Below are 18,767 nucleotides of genomic sequence, written 5' to 3' on the forward strand. Positions count from 1 at the left end.
CCAAAGTGCCCAGCTGACCCTCCTCACCACACTGCAGTGGGAAACGTGGGAACAACCTTGCCTCTGAACCTTGAGAACATTTTGTTCTCTGGGTTCCAAACCAGGAGAGGCCACAGGTCTCTCAGCAGAACTGTTAGTCATGCCACAAGGCTTGTTACTGGCACCCACAGGCCCAGTATCTCACTCTTCCAACTTTCTTCCAACACCTGAAGACTCCAGTCAGCCACCCTCACGCTCTGTGCCTGCATATCTGTGGATCTCTGTGGACTGTCTGTGCATCTCCAAGCTGATTGGCATTTGAATTTAAAACTACAAGTGAATCTATCCTCACTCTCCCTTTCTGATCTCAACCTCCAGCAGGACAACTATGGACTGGGCCCACACTTTAAAGGAAACTGCTCTTGGTTGTTCTCTGGCATCAATCTGTTGGTGAGATGGAGGTCCTCCCGAGGATCTTAGGAGGGTCACCCCCTTCCTGACACAGTTCATCCATTACATCAGAGAACACCCAAGTTTCAGCTGCGTGTTTTATGTTCCATCCACAGGTCTGGCTGTTCTTTCAACCTTCTGAAAACTCCAATTTAGAAAGAGAACAAACTGCTGGAATGACACAAACAACATTGAGGGGTGTCCATGATTTAGCCATATTTGAGCCTGCTATGTATTCTGATCCAGAAGACAGAGGGAGCTGAGTGTTTTTCAGCTTGGTGTGTGGCCCCATGCCCGGGGCCTCTCGAGAGGTCACCGTTGGGGGTTTTAGCAATCACAAAATTGCTAATCTGAACTCCAAGGAACAGCGTCTCCTTGGTGATTAGGGAAATGGTAAAGCCCTTCATTTCTAAACAAACCGCCGTTACCTAGACAAATGCTTATCTTGACAGCTCATCGTGTGCATCCTCTGCCTCACGCTAGGCTCTACACAGCCATTGGCTAGGATTACCAACCCATTTAAATCTGACCTCGGTTCCAAAGGGAGGAAGATCTAGTCCAGCATTGAATATCTGTGGGTGCATGGGCCCGGCCAGCAGCAACCACTTGCACAAAGGGTGGTATCTGATTTCTCCTTTGTACTGTTTCCTCTGGGTCACAGGGGACATGGGCAAGCTGGTCAGTCTGAGAGGTGGTACCTGGAGAGTCATATGGGTGAGATATTTGGTCACTGAGAATGGAGGGTCATCAGGCCTTGAGGTTTCTTGAGGGAACTGCATTTGTGGGGAAGTACAGGGGGTCATACTCTGGGGATGATCTATGATGAGATGGGGTGCTAGCGCAGCTTGCAGTGAACACTGAGATGCCTGCTTCCTCTGCTTGGAAAATACCAGCAAACGAGAAGGTTTCTCATGCTGAAATTAGACTATAGACTAAACATGATTGTCACCCATTGCCTCTTTTGCAAACCACAAAACCCAATAAGAGAGAGAGAATAGAAGGGAATGCCCTGCTGCAGGAGCAGGGTGGGATGGGGGGGATGGGGCATGGGAGGGATACTGGGATCCGTGGTGGTGGGAAATGGGCACTGGTGGAGGGATGGGTATTTGATCATTGTATAATTGAAACCCAAGCACAAAAATGTGTAAGTCTACAACTGTACCTCATGGTGTTTCACTAATAAAAATTTAAAAAAAAACCAAGAAGGCTTCTTGTGTGTATGTGTGTGTGTGTTTGTGTGGAGGTGGGGGGGCCATCCTTGCCTGAATGTTTCTTACTATGCTGCTAAGGGTATCCCTAGGGTCCTGGTTCCTGTCAGGTGAATCTACAGGGTTGGGTTCTGTCCTCCTTCCCATGGTCTGTCCCCACAAAGTGTGGTCACTCGTCATTCACTTTCCTCTAGTGAAACCCTTGTGGGGGCTGTTGATGCAGCAGCAGCATCTGGCAACTTTCTTGGACCTCCAGCAAAGTGGCTTGGTGGTCAATTGGTACCCTTGGGACCAAAATAGGGGCTCCATCACAAGCCTATTGCTTCCTGAGTATGAAGCAAGAATTCTCAGAATTGCTTTCCACAGATGAAAAATTTTCCATCTAACCACTTACAGATTGAAAGGTAGAGAAAATTTAATGGTTTATGATTTAATGGTTTAATGGTCAATGATTGGAAACTTGCCACGTGTGTGTGTGTGTGTGTGTGTGGTGGGGGTAGTGAAGGGCAGTTAGGATAGAGAAGGGGCCAGTATGACAATAGTAGTAGTTATGGGTGATCACTCTGGATAAGAACTGAGTGTTTAAAATCGGTAAAGAGATATACATGATAACCTTTCAGTATGTGTATTGCAAACCATAATGACCAAAAGGAGAGAGAGAGAGAGAGAGAGAGAGAGAGAGAGAGAGAAGTAAAGTGCCTGCCATAGAGGTAGGTGTCTGGGCAGTGGAGCAGGAGGGAAACGGAGACATTGGTGGTGGCAAATGTACACTGGTGAAGGGATGGGTGTTACGACATTATATGACTGAAACCCAATCATAAACAACTTTGCTACTGTGTATCTCACTGTGATGCAATAAAAATAAGCTCACTTTAAGGGTTTTTTAAAGAAAAAAATAGGGGGGGCTGGAGTGACAGATAGCACAGCAGGTAGGGCATTTGCCTTGTGGGCGACCAACCCAGGTTCAACTCCCAGCATCCCTTATGGTCCCCCAAGCACCACTGGGAGTAATTCCTGAGTGAAGAGCCAGGAGGAACCCCTGAGCATCACTGGGTGTGACCCAAAAAGCAAAAAAAATAAAGAAAAGAGAAAGAAAAGTATTTAAGTAGCACAATAAGCTGGAAGAAATAAGCTGGAAGAAAGGAGAGTCACCAAGCTGATGCAAAATTACCGGTTCTGGCAAGAGTGCCAGCAGTAAGCAAGAGACCCTCCAGCATGAAGGTCCTAGAAGCTAGTGACGACTGTGGTCATCAGTTGACCTGTGGTCACCCAGGACCAAGCTCGAACACGGGGGAAGTTTTCAATGGGATTCCCAGAGCGTGGAGGCCACATACCCCAGGCTCAAGGTCAGTCTCCCACTAGGGGCAGGATCGAGACCTGGCAGCTCCCAGAATTTCCTTCTCTCCACACAGTGGAACCTGCCAGGCCATGAGCTTGTCCCTTCGCTTTCTATCATAGACACCTCTAAACCTCTCTTGGGATTTCAGTTCCCCATAGAACTTTCAAGAACACCTCCTAACCAAATGCTTTCGGGCCCCTTCAGGCTCTCTCTACACGCTGGTTAGTAATCTCAGTTATTCAAAGGAAGTTGCCAAGTTGTGGAGGAAAATGAATGCAGCATTTTAGGGTACCTGAAGACTTTTCCCCACCTGGCCCTCGCCAGGGTACAAGGTTTTTCTCTCGTCTCTGCTGACCATTCTGTTGACTGCCAATTCACAGAGCAAGCAATGTCTGTGTGGTGCCCTTGACAGCGCAGAAGCCAAAGTTTGCCCTTCCCTGCCATGGAGGATGGGGAAGACTCTCAACATACCCATGAACTTCTCAAGGGCCTCTGTGCTTTCCAACCCTAGGGAGAGATCCCCACACTTCACTCTGGGCATAAGATTGGAGAGCAGTTGTCCTGAGGCCATGCATGGCCAAGCTGTCTTCTTACTGGGGACTCCAAATGTGCCATTCAAGGCTTGGGGCTCCATCTCCTCAAACTGCACATGACAACACCGAAGCCCAGTCTTGGAGTTGCATGAAACAATGGCTCAGAAGGAAGTCTTGGTTCCATGATTTCTATCTGGATCTCACAATCCAGGGCAGCCCCGATGGAGATCTTTGCTAAGTTTGTTGAGTGGGACTTCCCTGAATGAGAACTGGTCTCAGATAAGCTCTGACCTTGGCTTTGGAGTCACTTCTACCCAGAGTGTTCATAGAACTCATGGTCAAATTGGAGATATATCCCCCACCCAGTTTTATTTCCAGTATAATTGACAAATAGAAATGCAATTGACTTAAAATGTACAAAGGAATGATTTGATATACGTATGTCTTGGGAAAGGATTTCCTCAATGAAGTTAATTAGCACATCCATCACCTCACCATTTCCTTTTTTGTTTATGAGAACACTTAATTTCTACTCCCTTAACACATTTCAATTATGCACTATGGTGCTAACAACTATAGCTCCCATGCCATACATTAGATATTCAGACCATCGTCATCTTATAACTGAGGTCATATACCCTTTTCTCAACAGTCCTTATTTCCCTCAACCCAGCCTCTGGCAACCTGTTTCTACGTCTTGTTTCTTTGATTTTTTTAAGACTCCATGGTTAAGTGATACCATTGAAGAGATGGGTTTGTTTGTTTTACTTTGTTGAGTATAATGCTCTCAAGTTTCACCCACCATGTTGCACATGACAAGATTTCCTTCTGTAATATTTTCTGTAATATTTTTACAGCTAATATTCTATTATGTACATGCATTGATTCACCCAGAGATGGACCTGCATATTGTTTCTGTACCTTGTCAACTGTGAGCAATGCTGCAATGAACACAGGGGTGCATATATATCCCCTAGACACTAATTTTATTTCCTTTGGCTATCTCCCCAGAAGTGAGATGTCTGGGACACAAAGATTTCTGTTTTTAATTTCTCAAGCGGTATCCAAAGTGGCTATACCGTTTTACACCCCTCAACTGTGTATGAAGATTCCTTTTTCTCCATATTCTCACCAATATTTTTTATGTTGTCTTTTAAAAAATTTACTTTCAATGGGCATCATTGCATAGACCTGTTGGCTATTTAGTTTTCTTTGTGAAGTCTATCCAGATGCTCTATGTTTTAGAATTTATGTATTTTGATTTCTATTTTTACATAGTTATTCATGGTTGAGTTTTAGGAGTACAATATTCCTGTAGCAATCCCCACCAGTGTTGACTTCTGTCCAACAATGTTCCTTCTCACCAGTCTGTCTCCTTGTCGGGCACATTTTTAAGTTTGGTTATGGTAGTTTAGATCTTATGCTTGCAGTATTGTTGACTCTGTTGCTTATATAGCTATACAGATACCATAGATAGATAGATAGATAGATAGATAGATAGATAGATAGATAGATATGTCTACACCACACCTCTACTTCACCAATGTGCTCAAGGCACCTGGTACTGACCCGTGTTACCTCCCATCTGTCTCTACCAACTCCCTGAGCCCAGTTCTTTCCTTCCCTTGTCTTTTTGTTCCTGTGATTATGGGTAGGTTTGAAATGCCTCATTTGGTTTTATGCTATTGAGTTTCTTGTCTTCCTTGTATATTTTGACTAGTAATCTCATATCCTATGTGCTTCACAAATATGCACTCCAATTTCTTAAGCTGCCTTTTCATTTTGTTGATTGTTTCCTTTGCTGTGCAGAAGCTTTATTATTTGATATAGTCCGTCTTGTTTGTTTTTGCTCTCCTTGCCTTTGCATTTTGTTATGAAATCTAAAATCACTGACAAGATAAATGCCATGGAGCTTACTGACTCTACTTTTTTTTTATTATTTTATTTGATTTTAGGGGACATACCTGATGATGTTCATGGGCTGCTCCTGGCTCAGTGCTTGGAGGAGGGGGGTGCAGGTATGCTCTCAGAAGCGTTACAGGATCAAGTGGTATTAGGGATCAAATCCAGGCCTCTTGTATGCAAAACACATGCTCCGGTTCACTGAGCTATCTCCCTGGTCCCAATGCTTTCTTCTGGAAGGTGACATGATTTCAGGTCTTACATTAAAATTTATTATCTGCTTTGAGTTCATCTTCGTGTGTGGTGTAAGATAGAGGTCAATTTCATTCTTTTTCAGGTGCATATCTAGTTTTCCCAACATCATTTATTGAAGAGACCATTCTTATCCTCAATGGGGTGATTTCTAATTGTTCAAAATGATCCCAAAGCAGCCGTCACATGAACTGCTTTAATTAAACCAATTTTATTGTGCAATATAGCACACAAAGAAAAGTGCAGAGGTGAGTCCATACAGCCGTCACTTCTCTAGTAATCACTTCCTTGCTCTTCTTAGTTTTAGTTCCTTCTATATTCCTTTGTTGTTGTTGCAATGACTGGGGATCTCACACACATCATTGCAATGCACCAGAAATCATAGTCAACAAGAAGGGCAAGCTAACTCAAACTCACAGCTTCAGGTCTGCAAGGCGATTATCGATAACCTATCCCCCAAGTCCCCTTATACATTTTTTTAAAAGTTAATTTGTATTAACACCGTGATTTATTTTTATTTTTATTTTTTGCTTTTTGGGTCCCACATGGCAATGCTCAGGGGTTACTCCTGGCTCATGCACTCAGGAATTGCTCCTGGCGGTGCTCGGGGGACCATATGGGATGCTGGGAATCGAACCTGTATTGGCCATGTTGGCTGCGTGCAAGGCAAACACGCTACCCGCTGTGCTATCGCTCCAGCCCCAACACCGTGATTTACAAATTTGTCCATATTATAGTTGTTTCAGACATTTAGTGTCCCAACACCACCAATGTGACCCTTCCTCCACCAATATCCCCAGTTTTCCTCTCAATCCCACTTTGCCCCCTTAGGCACATTACAGATTTATTTTATATTGCTTATTCCAACAAAATTTTAAGAAATGACAAAAAGAATTATTGGAAACTAAATCAGTAGGAGCCCATTTGTGATGATTAAGTTATTTTGAACTATGTAAGTAAGAAAATTTAAAACTATTTAGTACTATATAATAAAATGCCTATTCTCATTTACATATGTAAATTTTCATTATACTTTTCCATCTAAGGCTTGAAATTTTGTGTGAATGCCTATTTTGCAGTCTATAGAAATGGAAAATACTATATACATTATTTTTGTTTGGTTTGGTTTGGGGGTTCACACCTAGTCATATTCAGGAATTCTCTTGGCTCTTTCCTCAGGAATCACTCCTGGCCAGCCTTGGGGACCATATGTACTGCCTGGGATCAAACCCAGGTCAGCCATGTGCAAGGCAAACTCCCTACCTACTGTACTATCTCTTTGCCCCCTAATTAATATTTGTAAAACTTTCATTCCAAAATATTTATAGACTCACATTAGGTTGCAAAAATAGTACTGGGTGATCCCATTTTTCCTTCATCTGCTCTCATTCATTGTTGCCATTTTGCCTAACTAGAGCACCATACCACAACCAGAACTTGGACATTGGTACAACCCACTGACCTTATTCAGATTGCACCATTCCTTTATGTTTATGTGTTTATACTTCAATTCCCATATGGTTTTTGTTCGTTTGTTTGAGACCCGCACCAAGCATTCCTCAGGGCTTACTCATGACTCTGCACTCAAGGATCAGTAGTGGCAGGACTCGGGGGACCATGTGTGGTGATAGGAATAAAACCTGGGTTGACTGTGTGCAAGGCCCCTGTACTATCTCTCTGGCCTCTCCCTAGCTTTCTTATTATCTAACTTCTTTTACCAATAGTATGAACATTGTGACTTAGGAGTCCCCCATATCCATCTTCATGGTATTCTTTTCATCTGATGCATCACACCCTGCTTTCCTACTGTGTTGCCTTAGACATTGAGTGGGTGGTTTCAGGGGATTGAAAGTGTGTATTGTTGTCTGTCTGTGCCAGTACATGTTATATAGCCATTTCCATAGTGTGTATAATTAAGATTGGCAATGTTGGGGCATCGAGTGTAGCCATCTTCGAATTTATTTGAGTTTGCAAGCTTTTCAAAGACCTATCCTGCTATATGCACCCCCATCCCCAACAGCACATGACTGTTTTGGGAGCTCTACATCCATAACAACAATCATTCACGTTAGCCACTCCGGTGGGCTACATGATAAATCTCATTGAGTTTTTCTTTTTTCTTCATTTTTATTTTTTTGTGGGGAGGCATCCAGTTGTGTTCAGGACTTACTCCTGACTCTGCATCCAGGGATCTCTCCTGGTGGGGGACAGGGGACTACATGGGATGCTGGGAATTTGAATCCATGTTGGCCATGGACAAGGTGAGCGCCCTAACCAACTGTACCCCTTGGGCCCTCACAGTGGTTTCCATTGGCATTTCCCTTATTAATAAGAAGTCTAATACTATATTACACCTTTACTATCCATTTAGATTTTCTGGCTTACAAATTACATGTTTAAATTTTTTACCATTTTTTTCCTTTGGGGTCATCTGTCTTTTCTTGTATGACCTTTTAAAACCTATTTTGGGTATGTAATACTTTGCCCATGTTATGTGCTCCAGATAACTTTTCTCAATATGTGACTTGTTCCACTCTCTTCAGCTACTTTCTTGAAAATATATAATTTTCATTTCATATTGTTCAGTTTGTTCATCTTTTCCTCTGGTTAGTGTTTTTATGCCACGTCATGGAGATATTCTCTTTTATGAAATCCTGAGAGCTTTACTGTTGTACCTTTCAGATTTAAGCCCTAAATCCCCTCGACCTTGATTGTCGTGTGCGATGTGAAGCAGGAGTCCTATTTCATTTTATTACCCTTATGGATACCAGATTATCCCCGAACAGTTGACTAAAACAGCTATTCCCTCTCTTTTCTTGTGCAATGCCTCCTCTATCATAAATCGTGTTTTATATATGCATAGGTCTGTCTTTGGGAGCACTCTTCCATTCCATCAGTGTATTTGACCAGCCTCTACAAAAACCATAGCAGGCTCATGTCTCTCAAGAGCTATTGACCTTTGCTGTACTTACTAGGGATTAGAAGGCTAAAAGTTCGGCATATCAAGATTAGCAAGTCTCATGAAAATCCATTGGAAAAGCCTATATTTGAACAGGGGTTGGAGAAGGTGGAGGGGTTCCATCACTTGTTAGGGAACAGAATAAATTCTCAGTGAACATCTTAGGCAGATAAATCTTGGAATCAAGACACGAGTCAACAGAGGAGAGGTCTGAAAGAAGATTGTGGAGGCTATTGGAGAGGTTCAAGGTTGAGATCACAGGGCCCTAGACCAAGGAGGTGATAGTAAAGACAGGGAGGATGTGTCATAGTGACAGTTAAAAGAGAAAGTTGAAATGATGACACTTGATTCTGAGTCACTGCAAGAAAGAGGAAGTTGGAGACTGCAGACTGAAAAACGATGCCAAGTTTTCCAGGCCGGAAATTGAGGGATGATTTTGGTTTGATGAAAGGGCCCATAAAGAAATTGGAGGAGTGGGTTTCCCAACTCTCAATCCTGCAAGTTCAAAAGAATTTCAAATTGTTTTAAAGTGTTCCAATGTTTCCCAAAGAATTAATCCATATGGCCCTAGCTACACGGATTCTCTTCCCCATGCTTGGAGTTTGGGTCGTTGATGGCACTTTAAGTCATAGTCAGGCTGTATGAGACATAGTGGACTAAGTCTGCTTTGGCTGTCTGATCCCAGCTGTATCATAAGGACATCCTGAAGCACACAATTTCTAAATAAGCACTGCCTTACCAATAGCAAAGACCACCCATATGAAAAGAACAATAGCAACAAAAAAACAGCCACAAAACTAAAGAAAAAAGCACTTTTTAAAAAAGCAAATGAATTACCAGAATTCCAGGAAACTATATCACTTGATCACTTGACATCCTGTTACTCATCGATTTGCTCAAGTGGGCACCAGTAATGTCTTCATTTGTCCCTATTGCATGCTAGTGTAGCCCAATGGTGTCTGCTCGTTCTAGGAACATGAAGAGCCTCAAGCCGATCGTTCAGGGTCTTGACGAAGAAGTCTGACCATCTCGTAGGTGGGCAGCCATGAGATCTTTTGACGTCCCGTGGAATCCAGTTGGTAATAGCTCTAGTCCAGCGGTCATCTCCAAATCTCATTAAGTGTCCAGCCCATCTGATTTTCCACACTTTGGCAAACGAGTCGGAACTCCAGATTCTTTCTCTCATTTGAGTGAAGTGGGTTACTCCAAGCACAGCTCTTTCAATTCCTCTTTGGGACACCTGAATAGCGTTCTCATAGGAAACTATATAAAATATGTTAGAAATTATAAAAATATGTTAAAATTATTTTTTATCTTGGCCTAGTGTATTTATCTATTTAACTTTGGGGGCTTTGGGGGGGCACATCTGGTGGTGCTCAGGGCTTACTTCTGGCTCTGTGTTCAGGAATCATTCCTGGGATGCTCAGAGGACCAGATGGGGTGCAAGGATCAAACCCAGGTTGGCCACGTGTGAGGTAAATACCCACCCACTGTGCTATCGCTCTGGCCCTGGCATGGTGTATTTAAATGCATGTAGCAACCTGCTTCCCAATCTCCTAGACCTGCTGGTATGTGCTCAAGTATTCAGGTCTAACGCTATTACTGAAAAAGCCAAAAACACATTTACAGAGACTAGATGTGTATAAACTGTAGATAAGTCTCTGGAGAAAATCAAGTCCCACAGCAGATTATGTTGTGAAAAGACTAACAGCATGTTCACAACTCAATTAGAGCACCAACTGGTTATTTAAAAAGAAACCATTCACATGTTAGTCCTCAATCCCTTCAACATCCAATGAAATTAAGGTGTCAGACAAGATCTGCTTGGTTAAAAACTATATGAAAATTATTAGCGGATAATGTAAATAGATTTGGTAACAATAGCCAGCTAATTTCGACACATTTTAGCAGAGAATAGCTTATGAGAAGAGTTCAGGTTTGCTTCTATTTATTTCTGCATCCATTTTTCTAGGCAGAAAGACAAACTTCTCTCACTGAGCACTTCTGATGTTTGTAGAAGAAATCAAAGGGGCATGCGAGCACAGTCAGTGCATGAAGACTGAGTCAGGAAGGCGAGGCCCCTGAATAGGTCTCCCCTGAAAGGACAATAAATGTGGCATGTCCCCGAAGCTGGGGTCTTGAGTTTCAATAGCCACTCCTCATGTGTTCTGCATTGTGAGAGCCAAGGCTGCTTTTTCTCCTGAATCCCAGAAATCCTATGCTTAGCGCACCCAATCTTCAATTCAGAAAAGCTGAAACACAAAAGTGTTCTGAGCCTCAATATTCATCAAAGTTTTCATTCGCTCATCCACTCATTAGTTCATGTTCTCTCCCATGCATTCATTCACTTATTCACACGCTTATCTATTTACTCACTCACTAATTTATCCAAGTGTTCAGTTGTGCATTACTCATTCACTCAGCGATCTACTCGTTCACTTCATCCACTCATTCATTTTCTTACTGATTTCACAAACATTTTATGAGTGCTTGCTCTATTTTCAGTGTTGCATGCGGCAAAGCTTGACCTCTACACTCAAGGAGTTCAGCATCAATTGAGGCAGGATTTCACACATGCCAGAGCAGAGGAAGCAAGGGCAATCCAGAGAGAACAGATGGAAAAAGTGAATCTCTAAGATTCGACATCATTTACTACTTTTGGCATCTATGACTTGTGTTCCCCACTGCAAAGTTAGCACTGAGGATTTTTCTCTGTCTCCTTCACTGCTATATCCCCAGTGCCTAGAACAGCATCTGGCATAAGGTGGATGCCATCAAAGTGTCTTCTGAATATGAAAGTAGAAGGAGAAAATGAGATCTTGGTGGAGAATCCCAGAATAAGAGCCTTGCACAAAGAGAAGGCTCCTGGCATGGCATCTAGTGCAAAAGGGTACAGCTGGTGCAATTACCCAGGGGTATGAAATTACCTGGGGACTTCCAGAATAGAATTGTCTAGCACAGAGAAAGTGGGGACACCGGTTAAGAATGGGGCTGCAAAAGGTTGAGACCAGATCACAGGTTTTACTCCAATTCATGTGTTCTTCGATCAGAGGTGGCGTCTCAAGAAGGAAATTTGGCACTCAGTCATGGAGAGGAGTGCCTGCTTAGTGCAGCTGAGCCTTACAGCCTGGGAGAGTGGGAAGAGCTCTGATTCCTTTCACCAAGTGCTCACTGAGGACCGATTGGCTCTTTGAGTTAGAGTGCGTAGTAACTGAAGGTGTAGCAGGAAGGACCCAGCAGGGAGGGAGGCCTGGGGTGGGCCACCAGCTGGGCCTCCCCACCTGGGCTGTCAGTCCTTGCGATGGGGACGGGCCAGCTGATGGCCATCCTGCGGCCCTGACATTGTGGGGCTCTAATTATAGAAGGCTTCATTCCAGAGAGCTGGGGAAATCCTGGGGTTCAATTTCACCTCCTGAGGCTTGGAGTCCAGCTGGCACTGAGGCAGTTAAAAAAGAATGGAATGGAAATCCGGAGAGCCTGCTCAGCCTCATTGTCTCCCAGAAGTCTTCTAGATGCTTCTAGGTATCAGCAGAAATGCAGGACAGCAGCCTTCTCAAAGACAGCCTTCTCAAAGAAGTTTGGTTCCCAAACTATTCCTTCTGCATGAAAGCCACCAGGAAATCAGAGAGCCAGTCCCTGCCACACTTGATGCCCTGCAACACCAAGGAAAGGAGGATTCCGATGGACAGGACCACTCTTTCCATAAACAAGTCTCAGTTTTCATGGAAGTCGATCCCACGGGCAGCTGAGAGGGAAGCCCCCATTCCAAAGGGCTCAGCTGCGCTGCTGGGGCCCATGGTGGGCTAGTGGAATTGGGGGCATTCCTGACACCAGGGTTGTACCAACTTTGGGCAAAAAGCTGTGATCAAGCAACTGGTTACTAGAAAAATTATCAAAACAAGCCGCGAAGACTAGATACACACTTCGATTCTGTTCAAACCTCGATTCTGTTCAAGTGGGTCATTCCTCCAGTCTGACCAAGCCCCCCTGTCTGGAAAGGGTGTGTACTATGGTGCCTGGACACCCAGCAATGCCACTGATGTCCTTTGGGTTGCCAAAGCTAGGTTCCCGCGGCTTGGGGGAATGCCGGCCCGGAGTCAGGTGAGCTGGAATAAGCTGGTTTGGCCACAAACAGCTGGAAGAGCTTAAGAGGTCTCAGAAAGTATGTGTCCCACAGGCAGGGGCTAAGGGGACAAGGACAGACGTTCCCAGTGCAACCCCTGTAACTGCTTACATCACCAGGCCCACAAGGTGATTTGGGGTTCAAGGTGCTTCTCTCCGGAGGCCTGGAGCCCAAGATCTGTGGAGGCTATCCCAGAAGGGCCCCAAACTTCAGCCTTGCAGGGGCTCTCAGCCCGCCCACCTTCCTTCTCAGGCCCATCGGGCGTATGCCCTGGCTCTCTCCGGGGCCGTCCACTCGCCCAGGATCCCGCTCCTTGCAAGCCCCACAACTAAGCAGGTCACCAATTGGGCACTGTGTAAGGGACCTGTAGGCTACAGTGTCCCGGGCAGTCCTATCGTGCGGGGAGCCCCTAGCCGGCTTTGCAAGGGGGCAGTGGCCATGGAAGTGTACTGCCCGTTGTAGCGGGCCCACACAGTGGCTGCTGGGTAGCCCGGCTGGCCAGGGCAGGGCTGTGGGGGACACCCAAAACCTGGTAACAGGGAGGAGGGGAGAAAATATGGAGGGGACGGAGATGACAGGTGGCTCCCTGCAACGCAGTGGTGGCCAAGGCAACACCCGGGCTTCTGCGGCCAGGGGGCGGCTTCAATGTGCCCCGGCAGCAGGTGACAGAGTGCCCAGAGGAGACATTCCCTCAGAGGCCTGCCGAGACACAGCGCCTGCCCCTGGCTGGTGGTCTTGCCCCTGGCCGCCCCAGGGTTCAGGTCTCCCCCAGGTTAGGCCACGGCAAGGAACGTGTCTGCTCCTCCGCGCAGTTCATGTGCACCAGCGGTGCGTGGCTGTGGACACAGGCTGTGGCCGCCTTCCCATGAGCAGGAGCAGGCCAGACTGACCCAATCTCCCTCTGGGGGCGTGCCCCGAGAAAGCAGACCCCTGGGGATGGCACCGAGTGAGCTCCCAGGCTGAGGACGGCTGTCTGGGCAGACCGATTCTTGTTCGGCGTGGGCTGCCTGCTTCCTGCCTCTTGTTCATTTTATTTTTAGTGCCACTTTGCCAGCCTCTCTCTCGGCCTTTGCAGACTGAGAGCGTGCCCAGGGAGACTGGTGGGCACATTAGTAAGGCGGCGGCCAGGCGGCCCTGCGGAGGGGCTGGGAGGCCAACTGAGACATTGTTTGCTTAGCCTCATCTATTTATTAGCGGGCTGAAAAACTGCTATTTATATTTTAACCCTCCAGGGGCAGCGAACATCTCCGGATGAAAAGAGCCGCTATGTGTCCAGCCCGGAGGAGAAGAAATCATCAGAGTCCCAGGCCTCACTGGCGGCCAGCACAGAGGCGTGGGGGTGTGGCGGAGAGACCGGACTGCTGCCAAGGATCAATAACCGCACTGGCTAGGCGAAGCCTGTGGAAAATGTGCGGGGGGGGGGGGGGGGTGAGGGGGGGGCAGAGGGCAAATTGCCAAAGGGTTTCCCAGCTGACCCGGGAGAATGAGGAATGAGGCTGCTCCCGCCCCTACCCCAGTGCCCTCAGCGGCAAGCTGCCAGAGGACCCGCTGGTGGCCTGCTCCAGGGCCAGAGCTGTTCAGTGAGGCGGGACCGGGAGATGTGGGCTCTATGGCCCTTCCCCTTTTGCCCCAGCCTCCGGAAACACCCATAAGGAGCACTGCACCCCAGCTCAGAGTAGGCCCTCACAGACCAGCCTGTTTCTAGGTGTCAGAGGGCCCTGGAAGGTGGCAGGCAGCAAAGGGGTGGTCTGGGAGGTTCATACCAATTGCACCCTGTCCTGACCCCACCTGGCTTGCCGGAGAGATCCTGGGGGCAGGGAGGGTGTGTGTTGGGGAGCCAGAGGTGGGAAGTGGACTCCTGCCCCAGCCTGGGCCAGGCTCAGTCCCTGGTCTCTTGTCTCAAGCTGTTGATGGAAGAAAAGGGAGGAACTTGTCGGTTCTTATCAGAGGCCCTTGGGGTTCGTTGTTGGCACAGTCAGGTTTTGGGGGGACATTTCAACAATGCTCAGATCCCCCTGACTCTGCAGCTTTCTTTTTTTTTTTTTTGCTTTTTGGGTCACACCCGGAGATGCACAGGGGTTACTCCTGGCTCATGCACTCAGGAGTTACTCCTGGCGGTGCTCAGGGGACCATATGGGATGCTGGGAATCGAACCTGGGTCGGCCGCGTGCGAGGCAAACGCACTACCCGCTGTGCTATAGCTCCAGCCCGCTCTGCAACTTTCTGAGAGGAGAATATTAAAGGCTTCACAGTAGGCAGAGCTGAATACCCCCAGGTACCTCAGAATCACAGAGTAGCAGGAACGGGTATGGTGTGTGGTGGGGGTTCCCACTAGTCTTCTTTACCTTGCTAAAAAGAACCTACCGGGGCTGGAGTGATAGCACAGCGGATAGGGCATTTGCCTTGCATGCGGCCAACCCCGGTTCGATTCCCAGCAACCCGTATGGTCCCCTGAGCACCGCCAGGAGTAACTCCTGAGTACAGAGGCAGGAGTGACCCCTGTGCATCTTCGAGTGTGACCCAAAAAGCAAAAAAAATAATAATAATTAAAAAAATAAAAAGAAAAAGAACCTACCAATGCATATATTTTTTGGGGGGGGTCAAGGGTATTTGTAGGGTCTGACAACTGCAGTGGTCACATGTGCCACACATCCAGGGCACCCAAATAGGTCCTCACTAGAGGCTTGGAAGGGAACAAAGGCCCCAGGCACACCTGCCTGGCTCCGGGCCCAGTGCAGCTCAATTAGTCTTGAACCCGAGTCTCTGGCTCCATCTCCCATCTCCATACCTGCATCTTGAAGCAAACACTTGCCTTTGCCAGCTCTAATTTATGCAGGGAATCGGTTTACTGTTCACGTCTTAATTATTATTTTTTGAATAGCTCGGCAGCAGAAAATCAAAGCCTGCTGGGTTTGATATTATATGCTGCAACTTTTTTTCCTAGGCGTTTTTTTTTTCCTAACGTAAAACATCTCATTAATCCGTGTAATCGGGATAGTTTATGTTGAAACCTTTCCTGCTCATAAAACAAACTGAATGAAAATGTAGCTAATTGGCTCCCTCCACTTTTTTTTCCTTCTTCCCCTTCTTTTTTTGCTCATCAGCTACATTAGCCAATGCAAACCTAAGAGAACTGAAAGTGGAGGAAAGATAAAAGGCTAAAAATTCTACCAGAAGTATGTTAATCGAATCCCACCCCCAGCCCCCACCCTGCCCCAGGGAAAAGATCCTCTTCCCAGAAAAAAGGCTCAATTAACAGGGGCTAAGCAGTTCCCTCCTCTCACCAGTCTGGCTTCTGCACAGCAACTGGGCATCTGCCTTTCCTCTCTGCCTCCTTGGCACACCTGGTGCGAGCAGTGAAGAGGTGGTCCGACAGTCCCCTGACCTCAGCTCCCTAGCGTTGGGGCCTCCCGTGATGGCCAGTCCTCTAGGACCCCCATCTAGAGTGTCAAATCCTCAAGGCCAATCTTGAGGCAGGATTCGCACGGGTGGTAGGTGTGCAGGGGACAACCCCAGAGTGCATCCCTGGGCTACGCATACCTACCTGAGTTTGGCAACCACACCTACCCCCAGAGTCCCAGTCCTGTCAGTCCCCACGCCCTGCCCTGCCTGGGCTGGAAACCAAACTCCCAAGAAACAGAGAGGCCATTTAGGTGCAAATATCCTTAATGAATAAAGAAAAGAGATTGATTGGCCAGATTATTTAAAGCAAGTTGTCTAAAGCATTTCTCTTTAGCCAGAAAGTTGGCTCAGCGGCCTTAGGGAACCCGAGCAGCCCTCCAAAGACCTTCTCCAGAGTCCCTCCGGTACTTGCCAGGAGTAAATGACAAGCAAATGACCAAGGGGAACTGGGAAACACTCGTGGGAACAGGCTTATTGAGCTGGAGTCTTCGCAGTAGATTATGAGCTTGCCTTGTCATGAGAATGTGGATACATCTTCACGTGCCTGGGCTGGAGACTCCTTGGACATTTCCTGCCTTGCTGGCCTCAGCTGGTGAGAGTCAGCAGGACGGCCTGTTCGCAGTTCCCAGTGGCCACAGAGGCCAACACCAACTGCCTGGCTGAGAGTCAGCGGGCAGGGTTGGATTGGAAGATGTGCTTCTCCCTCCAAAGGCTTCGCTGCCTCCTCCAACTTCCAGTGGGTGCAACTTCCTTGCTTTATGGCAGTGCTACTCCAACTTCTGCCTCTGTCTTCACATTCACATGGCCCTCTCTGCCTCTGTCCTCTTCTTGAGACGCTGACCACTGGATTATAATCCAGGATAATCTGATTATCTCGGTCAGACCAATGATGTCGTACTTGATCTATTTGGGTCTCCCAAAGAGGAATTGAAAGAGCTATGCTTGGAACATCAAGTTTCACTCAAATGAGAGAAAGAATCAGGAGTTCCGACCTCCATCGACGATCAAGAATCAGGGACGCTGTCTCATTTGCCAAGGTGTCAAAAATCAAAAATCAGATGGGCTGGTCACGTAATGAGATTTAAAGACGACCGCTGGACTAGAGCCGTTACCGGCTGGATTCCACGGGATGTCAAAAGACCGCGTGGCCACCCACCTACCAGATGGTCAGACTTCTTCATCAAGATCATGAACGATCGGTTTGAGGCTCTTCGTGTTCCTAGAAAGAACAGATGCCATTGGGCTACACTAGCACGTGACAGGGACAAATGGAGACGTTACTGGCGCCTGCTCGAGCAAATCGCCGATTAATGGGAAGTTAAGTGATTAAGTGATTAATCTGATTGTGGAAATTTGCCTTTATTACCTCTGTAATGACCCCTTTCCTAAAAAAGTTCCCCTTAGATGCTTCTTAGATCTTTGTTTGGGGGTAAAAGGTAAAAGGTAAAGGCCCTCCCGTTGATCATCGATTTGCTCGAGCGGGCCCAGTAACGTCTCCATTGGAGACTTTGTTGTTACTGTGTTTGGCATATCGAATACTCTCGGTAGCTTGCCAGGCTCTCTGAGAGAGGCAGAGGAATCGAACTCGGGTCGGCCATGTTGGCCGCTTGTAAGGCGAACGCCCTGGGGAGGTCATAATTTATTTGGGGATGCCTACACAAGTCCTGAGATGGTTTCCAGCACTTGGCTCCCCAGAGCCACTGTTTGAAAAGTGTTGAGCCACTCTATTTAAGCCACTTGTTCTTAACAAGCCTTGGAGTTTGTTAAATTCTCTTGGGGCAAGCCTGTGTGCTGCAGACAATCCACATGCCACATAGATTATAGTGTATTAGATCTTGGAATCTGGTTTTCTCTGAACTGGTTACTTCTCTCTCCGAACCAAAAAAGTTTCTCCCGTAAAAGGAAAGGAGAAAGAAAAGAAAATAGAAGGAAAGATGATAGATGGAGAAATTAGAGAGATGAATGATAGTAGATAAATGGATGGCTGTGTATTACCTAGATGATGATAGATGAATGGATGGATAAAGAGCTCAGTGGATGGCTAGATAAGTAGATGGATAGATAGGTAGATGAATAGATAGGTAAATAGAAAGATGACTGGATCAATGGATCAATGTATAGGAATATAGGTGGATAGGCAGGTAGATGCCTAAGTGAGATGGATGAATGAATAGTTTTTGGATGGATGGATGAATGGATAGGTAGACAGACAGACAGATAGATGGATGTGTAAATAGGCATTTAGGTGGAAATGTGGGTAGATAGGTAGTTGAATAGGTAAATAGAAGAATGGATTTTGAAATGGATGAATGGATGGATATATAGGAGCGTAATAGATGTATGGAGAGATGGATGGATGAATAGATATTTTGCTGGATGCACATTAAAAGAGATGGATGATACATGGATTGAGGGGTGGGTGAACTGGTGGACAGATATATGGATGAATAGATGGATGGCTATAGCTAGATAGATGCATACATATATACTCTCATCAGTCATGAGAGGTGTTTTCTCAAAGATGGGCTTGATTCTTCCACTTTCCTACTAGCTTGTACTGTTCTCTGGTGTCTAAGAGATGATATTTAAACTGTTCAGTCTGGCTCTCAAGATCTGGTAT

This window comes from Sorex fumeus, unplaced genomic scaffold, assembly GCF_029834395.1.
Source record: "Sorex fumeus unplaced genomic scaffold, SorFum_2.1 ptg000075l, whole genome shotgun sequence".
In the NCBI taxonomy this organism is placed as follows: Eukaryota; Metazoa; Chordata; class Mammalia; order Eulipotyphla; family Soricidae; genus Sorex; species Sorex fumeus.